At 39.0% G+C, this 15,537-nt stretch overlaps 1 long non-coding RNA gene across 1 annotated transcript in view; it reads left to right on the top strand.

Annotated features, from left to right (window-relative positions):
* Positions 1-6,055: 6,055 nt before the first annotated feature.
* The window catches only part of LOC131193381 (uncharacterized), a 40,881-nt gene continuing 31,399 nt past the window's right edge, over positions 6,056-15,537 (top strand). The window contains exons 1-2 of the long non-coding RNA XR_009153906.1: positions 6,056-6,290; positions 7,617-8,021. This is a non-coding gene — a long non-coding RNA (uncharacterized LOC131193381). The remainder of the gene's footprint in view (positions 6,291-7,616; positions 8,022-15,537) is intronic.

Here is a 15,537-nt window from a genome sequence, read left to right on the forward strand (position 1 = left end):
TTCCGTTCCAGCTATGTCTTATTGTGAGGTTGCCTAATACTAAAGTCATTTTTTTGGGTCTGGATCCTCATGGAACAAAAACAGTAACACTCACAGCTAACAGGGTGATAGCAATAGTTTCCCTCCATAAAGTTGATAACAGCAACAAGAAGAAACAATAGCAAAGGAGAGGGACAAGCAAGGAGGAGGAAGTCCAGTGAACATACCAGGTTTTATAATTATGAAATTCTGGAAAAGGGCATGATTTTTGAACAGAAAAACTCCATGTTTTGTTACAGGTTCCATAAATACCTTTAAAATCATTTTTCCAATTTGCTCCAAGCTCACTATTTCAGAGAGCGAGAGAGGCCAATAAAATTGTCTATTCTATTCTATTCTATTCTATTCTATTCTATTCTATTCTATTCTATTCTATTCTATTCTTAAAAAAAAACACTGACATGTTTCACTGAATCTCTCAAAATATTGCAAGCAAATTACTTGGCTGAATTTGGGCAACTGGAGGTCTTCCCGTGATCCTTTTGGAAATCTTGTTGCAGTCTCAGACATCCTCAATTGCATCTCTGAGATTCAGGGGTGAAAACACAGCTATTTTTCTGATCTAGTCTGCGGATTGTGGAGCTTGACAATATTTTTTTTAAAAAACAAGATGTTAACCCATCATCCACCATGGTGTCACCTTGCGATGAAAGGGCCTGAAATACCGTAGGAGATAAAATGCTGCAAATAAATGTCAGGGAGGTGTTATAAAGCAATTTTATGGAAGGGAGAACTGCATGCGGGTAGTATACTATAAGCAGTATAATCATGATGCAATGAGTTACCAAAATGGGCAATGCTTGGATTTCCAGGGTGGGCAGTTTGTTCCAAGATTTCTTTTTCATGAAAATACAGGTAGACCATAACTTACAAAAGTTCATATAGTGAACATTCAAAGTTACAATGGCACTGAAAAAAATGACTTATGACCATATTTCACCCTTACGACTTTTGTGGAAGCCCCAGGATCATGTGATCAAAATTCAAATGCTTGGCAACTGGTTCATACTTATGACCGTTGCTGTGTTCCAGGGTCATAGGATTACTTCTCGCAACCTTTTGACAAGCCAACTCAATCTGGGGAAGCCAGATTCACTTAACAACCAGGTTACCAATTTACCAATTGCAGCGATTCACTTAACAACGGTGGAAAAAGGTCATAAAGTGGGGCAAAACTCACTTAACAAATGTCTCACTTAACAACAGAAATGTTGGGCTCAATTGTGGTCATAAGTCAAGGACTACCTATACTTCGATCTATTTAGTAAGTTTTTTACAAAATAAAGGGGATGCTTTGGGGCTCCCAAAAAAAAGTTTATGGCTTGTTGGCTGTTGATTTGCCACTGCTGCAACAAACTAATCAAAGCTCTATTCACTGCTCTTTCTGCTGAATACTATTAATACTGAAACCAGAAAGCTAAGGTAACCTTATTGGTTCCTCCACCATTTGTCACTCTACATGAATCAGGGCGATAGTGTCTGAAATACATACATTCATCCTTCTATTTGCTCTTTTTCTACAGTATGCTTAATTGGTTTAACATAGGAACACACACAGAAAGACACAAATTGGATAATTGAACCAGGGAGCTAATCCCAGCAGGGCTAAACTTGACCCCAAACAGACTGAGTCATGCCCAGGATTAAACTAATTCCACCCTGTCAGTCATGAGGGAACACCTAAACCCACTCAAGTGACCCAGTTTGCATATTTAATCTTTTAAAAAAAACTGGAGAGAAAGAGCAGCTGAAAAAAAAGAAAGAAAAAAAAGATGACATTTTGAAAAGCAGGGTAGATTTTGGGAGCCACTAAACATGCCCTCCCCCAACTCCTATTGGCTGCAGGGAAATGAAGACATTTTCTTCCTTGTCAGGATATTGGCAAGGATACATTTGCATACACTTGCATCCAACAAGTGAAACAAATACAGAAAAAGGCCCCTCTTTTATCTAAACAACTGCAAGCCTCTTCTGTACTTCTAGATTGTTTCAAAGGTAAACAATCAACTGGACTCAAAAATACAACTGTGATGCCCAAAAATCTAAATATCCCTAGGTGCAGCTGAAGGAAACTTCACCTGGAAAGATTGTCCCCATCTTGTGAGGCACGTACAGCTACCCTTGGAGTCAACAAATGATTGAAGCAAATTGCCAGTTATTCCCTTGGGACATCCTTGGAAAAAAACCAACCTTCCTAATCTTACTTCACAGCAGTAGCATTATTTGGAAGCCACCCAATCCAGCACCATTCTCCTCTTCCATGCTTGGGTCGTCTCTCGTAGATCAAAGCATCAGTGACTTTCAGATCCAAGAAATATCAACACTAGAACATCAAGTCCCCCATGATTTCCAGCCAGTGCCTGAAGCAAGTAGGACGGCCCAAATCCAGAAAGTGGATTGACATAAAGAGCAGACACACTGAGATCTATATATATATACAGTATATATATGTGACAAAGGATATTAGGGAAGCCATAGGACATTGTGGAAATCACTTATAAGTAGCAGAAAGGAGAAAATCAGAATCTATTATGAAAGAAGCTGTCATCACCTCGATTACAAAAATTGACATGAGAAGGGCTTTCCTTGATCCTACCAACATTAAACCAGGTGATAGCAAAAACAAACAAGAACAAAAATTCAAAGATATTACAATTCATAGCCAAGGAAGAAAGGTCATAGCAGAACCCTTCCATGATCAGCTAGCCATCACCCATTTTGTGATTTACACCTGGCATATATGCAACAGCAGGCCTGCAAACAGCCTGTCTTTTCTGTTCTGCAGAAATCCATTGACTTAGCTATTTGTAAAGAGGCTTCCAACTATGGTCAGGAGCCACATCTTCTCAAAAACAACAGGTCTCTCATAGGGAATCATGGGCCAACTAGGCAATTACCTTCCATCTAAGGGTGCCTGTGAAGTATTCCAAGCAACCACAACCCAAGGAACCAATTAATAGCAGACCAGTGTCAGGAGATGACCTGTCTCTGTAGGATGATATGGTAGATGCTTTCTGGGAGAATAGTGAGGGAAAATACAGCCTCTTGCCCTGAGAATCCTTGGGTACTGTTGGTGTGCCGCCAAAATTACTGGCAAGGACAGCTGGCTGAGTTAGTGATTAACTGGGTCACAAGTGTCATGGGAACAGGACCCTAATGTAGGTTTTCTAAGAAATTTGGAGGCCTGGCTTCCTGTAGGAGACATTAACCTTTGACTTTTGGAGTTTAGTGGGATAAAATGGAAAACAGTGGATGTGGCTGACGGTAGGATGCTCTTCGTTGTTTTAACCTTTTCACATTCAAAGAGAGGAAAGTTCTGTGCAGGCTTTTGTTCTGATGTTTCAGTTATCTGACTGTAAGTGGATTACAGCAAAACATACACTATAAACTGCACAATACACTACAATAATTCAGAATCATCAAATATATCAACAACAGCAACAAAAATAATAATTAGTAGTCGCAATGCTAATTCAGTCTTCCAGAATTCCAACCAAGACTCCATCTGTCTTTGAGTTACTAGCAAAAGATGTTTGCTTCTAATATTTTTCTAAGAAAAGAAATTACTGTGATTTGGCAAAACTTCAGTCCAGTTCATTTTTGAATGTCAATAATTTTATGTGAAGAATATTACTTGTTCCAACTTAGCATAATGTAAAAGGAACATCTATCTGCACACAGTATCTCAGCTAAAACTTTCTTTCCAACAGTAGTCCTAAAAACCCAAAAACCCAAGTACTGTTCATATTTCCTTTTGTTGTTCATAGTGCATTGTTCATGAGGTTCTGTTTCAAGATTGTCTGGAATCCATTGTTAAAAGGGTATCTTAAATATGAGATCACCAGTTGATATATTAATTACAGATTCACTTTCAGATAGACTTTGAAAATATTTTTAAATCAATCCAATGTGCTCAGAAACACACGGTGATTTCTGTTCTGGTCACAGGATGGAGTTCACAACTTACCAAAAATATGTTTGCTATTAGAGCTGCACCAATAAATGAATTGCCTTGGGCATCAGGTTGATGTAAGCTGACACTTAATGTTTAAACTTACAATCATTGTCACCACTGTTTACAGCTCATAGCAACTGCTTCATAACCTTTGAGGTGTCCAGTAGTTTGGAACAGCTGGTCATATGGGCTGACCAACCCCAGAAAAACATTAATTTAGGGCAGTGATGGCTAACCTTTTCTGGACCGAGTCCCAAAGCATGCATGCACCTTATCCTCCAAAATGCAATGTGCACACCGCCCACATGCCTCACCCCCCATGCATATGTGTGTGGCCCCCTGCATGCGCCCTGACCCCCCCCTCGGGCATGTGTGCATGTTCCAACCCCCCACCCCCTACACATGCGCAGCAGAGACCTGACAAACAGCTGGTGGGAGGTGCACATGTATGCACAGCGGAACTGAACTGGGGTGATTGCTCATGTGCCCACAGAGAGGGCGCTGCGTGCCACCTGTGGCATGTGTTCCATAGGTCCGCCATCACAGATTTAGGGGGGTCTGTGTATATGACAAAATTAGTGTAAAAGAATCAAATGATACTGCTATATAAGTTGGTTTTAGTTGAAAACTCGATGCAATTATGTTACAGCAATGCACAAGAGGGTGAAAAATTCAAGATGACAGGTGTGGCTGTGATCAAAGCCCCACCCCTTTTTTATATGCATGCAAAGCATCTTAAAGGGCAGAGCTTCAGCCATAAAGTTGTGTCCCCCCATCTTACCTTTTTAAGCCTCCCCACGGATGCCTGATTGTAAAAGGTAGTATATTTGTTTCACAAGCTTTCCTGGCCGACTCTAGTTTCTCCCAACGCGTGATGTGTTTCATTAGGCATAAATGAAAGTCTTTAGCTCCACATGAATTCTAAAGCCCATGACTAAAAGTTCATTTGTTTCTATTTGTGTCCTCATGATCTGCTCAAACATTTCTGAGATCAATTACCCCAAATTAAATTCATTCATTCTTCATTAGACATGATCTAATTGTAATTAATTTTATTGCTTTAAAAATCCATTTTTCTTGTCATAAAAATAACAGGGCATGGAAGAAGGGGGAGAACCACCTTACCGTAATACCCTCTTTCCAATACTAATGGCAATTGTTTTGAATGAGACTCTCTGCAACACATGTTTAAAGTGAACAGCAGGTCTGTTCTGCTTCCCCATGGGAAAAACACTCATATTTACAATAGTAGCTATTTCAAGAAACCATCCCTGTCCAGGATTTGAAGCAAGTAGCTCCTTGATATGGTGAGACAGAGTTTCTCGAGTAAGTCCTACCTCTCTGTTGAAATGTAGGTCATTCTTCCTCCATGCAGCCTGCTTGCCATGTGGAATATTCTTCTACAGACTCTTTTTGCTGAAATGAGAACGTTACCATAATGGTACAATTTTAATAATAACAAAATGTGCTCTTCGGTGTCACACGGAGATTAATTCTCCAAGAAACAGTGTGTTGATATGTTAATACAGCAAATCATCTCCTAAAAGATGGCTTTCATTTTTTGGCGTCACTTCTGTAACCGCTGTAGAATGTGGTTCTATTGACCTTTAGATTAAAAATATGTTGGATTACCTTGATTGACAGTTTTAAAATAACATTGTTGTTGGGTGTGTGTGTGTTTTTTCCAGACATGCCAAATGTCGCCCAACCTTTATGCATTCCCTCTGTTTTAAAGTTGCCTCTGCTTTCATTATGTGAAATATGGCTTTTTTATATGCGACCTCTCGTTGCCTGACATGCTTTCCACCAGCAGCCCTCCCTGAGTTCAAGAAGATTTACATTTGGAGCTAAATGTTTCGGTGATTGCTCTGTTGGATTTCATTATACCAGTGTAGTTAATCAAAGCAAGTCTGGCCTTGTGACCATGATTCATTGCATGTTTTTTTTCCCCCTCCCTTAACTTAGCCATTTACGCTGAACGAATATACACGTTATCACCAGCGTACTGATTTCTTTAACAGCCTGAACTATAATGCCTCCGTAAAACGCTTCTGCTGTGTGTGGTCTGCAAAACCTTTAAGAAACAAACAAAAAAAGTCAGACAGCTTTTGCTTCCGACCTAACCCAAAGTTCCCCTGTCTAATGATGCCTGCAGAGTGAATTTGGGGGAGGGGGGGGAGAATGGTCTTTAGCAACCTTTATTGGGTTCCTGACAAATTATCTGCGCAGCATAATCCTGCCATTGTCTGCTTCAGTAAGCAGGAAGAAGGTATACTGGCCCTACAGGAATGTGCAGGTAGGTGTGGCAAACTGGAAGATTCCTTTTTTTTTTTAATCACCTTATATTGGACCATCCCAAAATAATTTGCTCTTCGAAGCAGAACAACAAATGACATCTCCTCTCAGGCAAGAATGAAACTTTCAATTAAAAATTCTGTCAGCTGGGTTTGGGCCTCATTTTCTGTTGTAATCTAGTCATCTTATTTATTTTTTTAACTCTCCCCCCTCCTTTGCAAGGGTACCCTTACCTCTAAAAAAGGGTCTAACCTCTAAAATGGTCAAACATTCAGTGATATTAGGTAAATGGCTTTAAATGATTGGTTGAGCTGGAACGCCCACTGAGCACCTGGGTCACCGAGGAAATGTGAATATAAGTGTGTGCAAGTGGTACAATAACATGCAGGGCATAGTGAAAGTAAAAGGGAAGGGAAGGAGGGAAGGAAGGAGGAAAGAAGGAAAAAGGAAAAAAGGGAGGGAGGGAGGGAGGGAGGGAGGGAGGGAGGGAAGGAAGGAAGGAAGGAAGGAAGGAAGGAAGGAAGGAAGGAAGGAAGGAAGGAAGGAAATCATTTCTGTATTTTATTGTGGCATCCTTCTGGAGTTCTTTTTCCAGTAGCTTTTCTTACTTTGCCTCCATGCCACGCAAATGGTTGGCAAAAAGAGGAGGAAAAAAAAGTAAATCAATATCCTTTTTCATCTTGTTATTGTTCTATGATTTTTGGAGGGTCACTCCCTGCACCTAGTATGAAGCCTTTCATGATACAATAGTTCTTCCAGGGGCATTGGATTTACTGTTTTAGGTAAATTGTAAACAATTCCAGATTGTCCAGATTGAATTGTAAACAATTTCTTTTTCTAATTTTGCCCTTACATTTTGAATGTAATCTTTTCATGCTAGATTGCAAAAATGTATTGACACTTCTTGAATTTTGGAAGAATCAAATGATAAATTTCATAAGCTGTCAGCTGCTGTGTGCTAAATATCAAATGTGGTCTATAAAATATAAGCGCTTGTAGGCTTTCAGATATTCAGTACCATCACTTGTCAATTATTAATCAGTATAACAATTATTAAATGCCATCACATATAAAATATTGAAATAAAGTACTTCCAGCTGTGAAATATAGGTAAGTGTTTCATAAATATTTGGTAAACAATTAAATATTTTGACTTCATCTAGTTAATAGGCTGGAGTTTTTTTAAACGTATTTTTATTCTAAGTGTTTTAACTATTAGCATCTAGTTAACAGTTGGTATCAGCATGCTTAAAAGTCGTAGGAGCATTTCAAGTCTGTATCATCTCTACCTCTGACATTTTGTTTTTCTAAATGTTACCTCTTCTAGACCAGCATGTCTTCTTATTCTCAAAATGGAAAGAATGTTTATTGGAGCCATGTTGCTGAAGAAGAGGAAAATTCCAGTATAAATTAACAATCATATTCCACTGAAGCTATGGAAGGGAAATGGTCAGAAACAAGGGAAATAAAGGGTGATGTCCAGGGTCATCTATGGGAAGATGAAGACAATAAAAAAAAGCACCTTGTGGCATAACCTTCACCTTGCAGTGTCACATTACATGCAAGTATGGCAGGGACAGGGGTGGGCTGCTGGGGGTTCGTGGAGGTTCAGGAGAACCTCTAGCTAAGATTCTGTGTAGTTCGGAGAACCCCCAAATCCCACTCCTGGCTGGCCCTGTCCACCCCACCCTGGCACTCCCAGGAGTCTACATGCGGCCCATTTTGGATGCAGGTAAGTGCCTGGCGTGCGCGGAGGCTCAGGGAGGGGGGAAAAACGGGCCTACCAGAAGTTTGGGAAGACTGGAAATGGGCCTGTTTACAGCCTCCAAAGGGCCTCCAGAGTCTGGGGAGGTTGTTACACTGTCCTGGAGGGTCAAGGAGCCTCCGGAGCCTGGGGATGGCAAAAGTGCGCCCTCTTCCCCCCGCCATGGTGCAGGAGGCTGACTAGGCCATGCCCACCATGGCCACGCCCACCCAGCAACTGGGCTGAGAATCCCTTGCTAAAATTTTTGAAGCCCAACCCTGGGCAGGGGTGGAGTTTGCATTGTGACATCATTTTGATCTAGTCCCAGCTTTTGAAAAGCACTACATTTGAAACAAAGAACTGAATAAGATAAACCCTAACTAGTGAATAGAACTGAAAGCTTTTTATAACTTCATGAGAAAGGCAAAATAAAGGTTCTTGTCTTGCTACATCATAAGAACATTTAATTCTATAACTCTCAGATGACTGAATCTGACAAACCAAATTTCATATCAAGCCAAATCCTTCTCTAGCCAGCTGAAGCTTGAGAGCAAAATATGGACTAATCTTTCTGGACAATCTCTATTTATTTATCGCCGCTGGAGTGGATCTATCCAGTAACTTCCTAAGAACTATTTTCCACATGAATGAAAGGATAACTGCAAGCATTTAGCTGCAGAGATAACACCAAGAAAAAAAAAGAAAATATAATACTTCACTATTTTCACTTCCTAAATCAAGAAGCTATTTGAAATTAATTCTTAGAATGTATCATCATTTTTTTGTTATGGCTGATGTTTTATTTTTGATTTGGAATCCTTTAAGAAGGAATGTACTATACCTCTTTTAAAAATATGGATGACGGATATTAAACCGACCTCTATGCATTTCATTAATATTTTGCCACACTTTTTAAAAAAAAATGTTAGTCATTCTAAAACAAATGTTTATGATGTATAACAAGTACATATTCATATACTTAGGAATGTTGATGTTCATAAAATAGAATTTGTGAAAAAAATTGAACTTGAAATAACATTCAAACCCCTTTTGAACAATGAATGACTTTGATTAATTGATTGATTATATACCATCAAGTTGGTGTTATCTTTTAGCAATCACATTTTCTCCAGGAAGATATTTCAGGTGTACCCTCATTGCTGTAATTAAATTCATCCCCCTTGCTAATGATTATCCTTTTTTTCCCTCCTTCCTTCCATCTTTCCATATAAACTTGTCCAGAGATCTAGGCCTTCTAATAACGTGTCCAAAGTATGACACTTTGAGCCTGATTGATTTGTCTGATGATCCATTTGTTTGTTTCTTGGCTATTCATGCTAATGTTCTCTTGACATCAAAGTTCAAAAGCATCTATGCTTTGTCTATGCTGCTTCTTCAAAATCCAACTTTTGCTTCCATAGAGTATTACTAGGCAAACCATTATCTGAATGATTCTGAGCTATCCACCAAAAGTATCTTCAATTCTAAATATTATTCGGTGACTGATTCAGTGTACTGTAGCCAAGTTCTTGATACACTTTTCCTAACGATGGAATGCTGTTCCTTCTTTGTTTTTCAAGTCCTAAGTAGAAAACATGATTTTTCTAACTGAAAGTGTTCAGTTCAATCTATCTAAATTCCCTGCTGTCTAAGATGTCAATATAGAGTCAATTCATTTTGCCGTTCCTTGTGCTGAGTTTTCTCAAGTTCATGTTCCTTACATCCCATGTTCCCAATTTAACTTTGTCTTTACAGCTTTCTTTTCCTGCATGGCAACATCTGCAACTAGACATTCCTAAAGTTTTAATCTAGCCATGTTAAAAATTCTACTAGCACTCTGAAGGATCCTCAACTTTTCCTCAATAGCATGTTGAATGCCTTCCAATCTGAGGGGCTATCATCTGTCACTATTTTTTTTTCTTTTTATGATCCTTTAATCCCTTGTTTCAGGCTGGAGTTAGGACAACTAAACAGAGCTGAGGATTTACTGGCTGGTTGCCCTTCCTGACACCTATGCAGAGTTCACAGCAGATATTTTCTCTTTGCTCCCTGATAGAGAAACATCTGCTACTGCCTAGGATTGAACTCTTAACCTTCTGAGTGGGAGACAAGTGTCTTTACCTTTATGCCACTGTGCTGCTATCATCTCTCACTATAACGTTAAAAAATTTATATTTCCTATTTGTGATGCTTATCATTGCTTTCTCTTACACAGTATGTAATGCGGCTTTTGCAGTTGTCACTAAATAAATCATCTTCTTCCAACACCATTCCATCTCATTATGACCCAAAAAAGCTGGGCAGCTGCATGACCTTCCTACCTTGGATGATTCTGTTAGGAATATACATAAAATTTTGGGATACAATCCAGGCATTTTTGCTCATCCTTTCCCCCTACATTCTGTGTTGAAGCAGCATAGCAGGAGCTGGGAAGGATTTATTTATTTTTTATTTATTTTTCAAATTTATATACCGCCCTATCTCCCTAAGGACTCAGGGCGGTTCACAGGCAGTTAAAATACATATAAATACAAATTAAAAAACAACAATTAAAAAACTTATTCTATTGCCGAATTTAAAAAACAATATAAATAATAAAAAAACCCTTAAAACCAATAACTTTAAAATCTAATCCAGTCAGCGCAGATGAATAAGTGCGTTTTAAGCTCATGACGAAAGGTTCGGAGGTCCGGAAGTTGACGAAGTCCTGGGGAGTTCGTTCCAGAGGTGGGAGCCCCACAGAGAAGGCCCTTCCCTGGGTGTCGCCAGACGGCACTGCCTAGCTGGCGGCACCCTGAGAGTCCCTCTCTGTGGGGCGCCTGGTCGGTGAGAGGTATTTGGTAGCAGTAGGCGGTCCCGTAAATAGCCGGCCCTATGCCATGGGCGCTTTAAAGATTGTCACCAACACCTTGAAGCGCACCCGAAGGCCACAGGTAGCCAGTGCAGTCTGCGCAGGATAGGTGTAACACGGAGCCCGAGGCTCCTCTATCACCAGCGCAGCGTTCTGGACCAACTGAAGCCTCCGGATGCCCCTCAAGGGGAGCCCCATGTAGAGAGCATTGCAGTAATCCAGGCGAGACGTCACGAGGGCGTGAGTAACCGTGCATAAGGCATCCCGGTCTAGAAGGATGAAGGTGTGAAGGTATTTCAATAAGAAAAAAATAGAAAATTATGCAAATTACTTTGAAAATGATTATATTAAATATTCATTTTATTTTTGTAAAAGTGTATGCTATTTTTTAAAACAAAGTTGAAGAAACACCTTTTTGTCATAGCATCTCTCATGTAGTTAGCAGGAGCATCTGTTGGAAAATAATTTCTAAATCTGATAAACAAATAAAGTGAAACTGGTGTTTGCAATTGGCCAATCATGATGCCATCTTGACTTGTTTTACCTCTGACAACACCTTCTTTTTGATCTTTTTCATCAGTTTTCAGGATAAAAACTGAAAAACAACAGTACATTTTTTAAAAAATTGAATTTAAAATTACACTTTCCTCCACCATAAAATAAAGATTAACAAGAAACAACCTCACCTGTTCCATTATTATATGCTTAGGCCCTTAAGATAATTCTTCCATTTTAAAGTTAAATTATTTGGGGATAGGAAAATAGTCTTCCCTTCAGATAAAAGCAGCATTTGAATTACTAATATTTAAAATGCTGAAAGCATGTTATTTGAAATACATAATTTCAAGTTTATAGGACTTACAAAAGATAATGTGATATATTCCTGAAATTATGTGCAACTTGTACACTTGCGAGTTATTTTAATCCAAGAACTTTTTTTTAAAAAAAAAAACCTTCAACTTTCTTATCCATTACTTGGGTACTTGCAGAAGGGAGCAGGAGTAATTGGTATTTCCATTTTTGTACAGCGAGTGTAACATGAAAGAATAGAAATGTGCCTGGGAAGAAAATAAATCATCTTCTTCCAACACCATTCCATCTCATTATGACCCAAAAAAGCTGGGCAGCTGCATGACCTTCCTACCTTGGATGATTCTGTTAGGAATATACATAAAATTTTGGGATACAATCCAGGCATTTTTGCTCATCCTTTTCCCCTACATTCTGTGTTGAAGCAGCATAGCAGGAGCTGGGAAGGATTTATTTATTTTTTATTTATTTTTCAAATTTATATACCGCCCTATCTCCCTAAGGACTCAGGGCGGTTCACAGGCAGTTAAAATACATATAAATACAAATTAAAAAACAACAATTAAAAAACTTATTCTATTGCCGAATTTAAAAAACAATATAAATAATAAAAAAACCCTTAAAACCAATAACTTTAAAATCTAATCCAGTCAGCGCAGATGAATAAGTGCGTTTAAGCTCGACGAAAGGTTCGGAGGTCCGGAAGTTGACGAAGTCCTGGGGAGTTCGTTCCAGAGGTGGGAGCCCCACAGAAGGCCCTTCCCTGGGTGTCGCCAGGCAGCACTGCCTAGCTGGCGGCACCCTGAGAGTCCCTCTCTGTGGGGCGCCTGGTCGGTGAGAGGTATTTGGTAGCAGTAGGCGGTCCCGTAAATAGCCGGCCCTATGCCATGGGCGCTTTAAAGATTGTCACCAACACCTTGAGCGCACCGGAAGGCCACAGGTAGCCAGTGCAGTCTGCGCAGGATAGGTGTAACACGGAGCCCGAGGGCTCCCTCTATCACCAGCCGCGTTCTGGACCAACTGAAGCCTCGGATGCCCCTCAAGGAGCCCCATGTAGAGAGCATTGCAGTAATCCAGGCGAGACGTCACGAGGGCGTGAGTAACCGTGCATAAGGCATCCCGGTCTAGAAGGATGAAGGTGTGAAGGTATTTCAATAAGAAAAAAATAGAAAATTATGCAAATTACTTTGAAAAATGATTATATTAAATATTCATTTTATTTTTGTAAAAGTGTATGCTATTTTTTAAAACAAAGTTGAAGAAACACCTTTTTGTCATAGCATCTCTCATGTAGTTAGCAGGAGCATCTGTTGGAAAATAATTTCTAAATCTGATAAACAAATAAAGTGAAACTGGTGTTTGCAATTGGCCAATCATGATGCCATCTTGACTTGTTTTACCTCTGACAACACCTTCTTTTTGATCTTTTTCATCAGTTTTCAGGATAAAAACTGAAAAACAACAGTACATTTTTTAAAAAATTGAATTTAAAATTACACTTTCCTCCACCATAAAATAAAGATTAACAAGAAACAACCTCACCTGTTCCATTATTATATGCTTAGGCCCTTAAGATAATTCTTCCATTTTAAAGTTAAATTATTTGGGGACAGGAAAATAGTCTTCCCTTCAGATAAAAGCAGCATTTGAATTACTAATATTTAAAATGCTGAAAGCATGTTATTTGAAATACATAATTTCAAGTTTATAAGACTTACAAAAGATAATGTGATATATTCCTGAAATGATGTGCAACTTGTACACTTGCGAGTTATTTTAATCCAAGAACTTTAAAAAAAAAAAAAAAACTTCAACTTTCTTATCCATTACCTGGGTACTTGCAGAAGGGAGCAGGAGTAATTGGTATTTCCATTTTTGTACAGCGAGTGTAACATGAAAGAATAGAAATGTGCCTGGGAAGAAAAAAAAATGCATTAATTCCAGATGTGTTTTAAATGAATCAGGGCTCCTTTGCTTTGAAGTGCTAACTTCCATAGGCACAGCTGAACTATGTGTCAACCCTTCACAAAGACCCAGCTCTACATTACTCTCAAAGCAGAGCCACAACCTTGATCAGTTGCTCGTGTTAAAATGAGCGCTGTAATGCAGTTGTACATGAACAGCTTGCTGATGCTTCCATGTCAGGGTACAATAAAATTTCTCTGGCCAGTGCTCCAGTGAGCAAAAATGAAAGCCTCCTTGCATGTCAAAACTCGATCCTAATTTGTTGGGAGTGATAAAGGTCAAGGCAGCAAGAGAGGAAGATACCGTCTCCCAGTTATTTATTTCAGTCCATAAAATTGATACCAAAGTGATTACAGGAATCACTGCGCCTCAGATATTCTGCTGTGCTGGTGTCGTCAGACTTCATTAACTAGTAAATGAAGCTCAGAAGGCATCTGCTTGAAGCTGGACCTTCTGTCCCATGGTCTCAATTTAGAAGAATATCTCCTGGGTCATCAAGCCTAAATCTTTTTTTTTTTTTTTAGGCTGTTGGTCAATATTTAGCATTTTTTATTTGGATTGAGGTCAAATTTCCTCCTAGGTTTAGCCAATACCTGTCCTGTTTTTGTTTTCCTGTGATCTCTTTGCTCAATGAGAATGTCCTGAATCTGAATCTTCCATTCAATTCTTTAGTTTTGTTGTTTTATATTTTATATCTGCTTGGATTTTGTGTTTTATGATTTATTTTGATTGTATTGTTAGTTGCCCTTTTCTTTACTGAAATAGCAAATTTACACTTTGGGGTGCCAGGTTTCTTGCAAAGTAGTGTTTTTGGCCAGAGATGGATGATGTTATACAGAGTAGATCCTCACCTTCAACCCTTCTGGTTAGCAGTTCTTGTGGCTCAGAGTCTCACTTTATTAACTTCATCAGACCAAGATTATTTTTGGTTTCTGGTAATTTGCTCCATTTTGCCTGATAAATTTCAGGCACAAGCCATACCTTTAGAAAAAAAAAATCCAAAGCAAAACAGCCTCCCCCCCCCCCCCCCCATAATGCTGGTTTTTGAGCGTTTCTGTTTGGAAGATAGTTTTTGCTGGTCATTTTCCTTGGTTGCAGAACTAGCAATATACTTCTTTTGCCATTGGGGTACATAAGTACAAGTGTGCCAAGTAGATGAAATTGTATAAAATCATTGCATACGCAGCAAAACACAGATGTATACAATCATCAGTCACATCACAATCAGAGCTCCTATACCTTGGCTAGCTGTCAATCAATTCTTAAGTCATAGAGTTCTCTTTCCAAATTGAATAAAAAATTTGGAAGTGGTTAGATATTTTTTTTGAGAAATGCTTAAGAAAGCAATACTCTGAAAGGGTTTATTCATATTTATTAGATATTTTTTTTCCTGCCTTTATTATTTTTATAAATAACTCAAGGTGGTGGACCTACTTAAAATCCTTTCCTCCTCCTATTTTCTCCACAACAACAACTCTGTGAGGTGGGTTGGATTGGGCTGAAAGAGAGAGACTGACTGGCCCAAAGTCACCCAGTTCACTTTCATCCCTAAGGTGGGTCTAGAACTTATAGTCTTCTGAATTCTAGCCTGGTGACTTAACCACTAAACCAAATGACGTGGAAGAGGATTAATACTTATTCTGCACCTAGATGTAGGTTATGAAATAAGAATTACAAGAAGGCAGATTTCTATTCAATGTTAAGGGGGGGAAACCCATTCCTAATAGTGAGATAACTTAACAGTGGGCCAACTGCCCAAAAAACTGGGGGAACCTCCCTGAATTTAAGTAGACAGTAGATATACCATGTGAGGGAAATGCTGTAAATGGATTCCTAAACTAAACATGGGGTTGAATTTAATGGCATAAATTATCCCTT

The sequence above is a fragment of the Ahaetulla prasina genome, chromosome 2, assembly GCF_028640845.1.
Source record: "Ahaetulla prasina isolate Xishuangbanna chromosome 2, ASM2864084v1, whole genome shotgun sequence".
Lineage (NCBI taxonomy): Eukaryota > Metazoa > Chordata > Lepidosauria > Squamata > Colubridae > Ahaetulla > Ahaetulla prasina.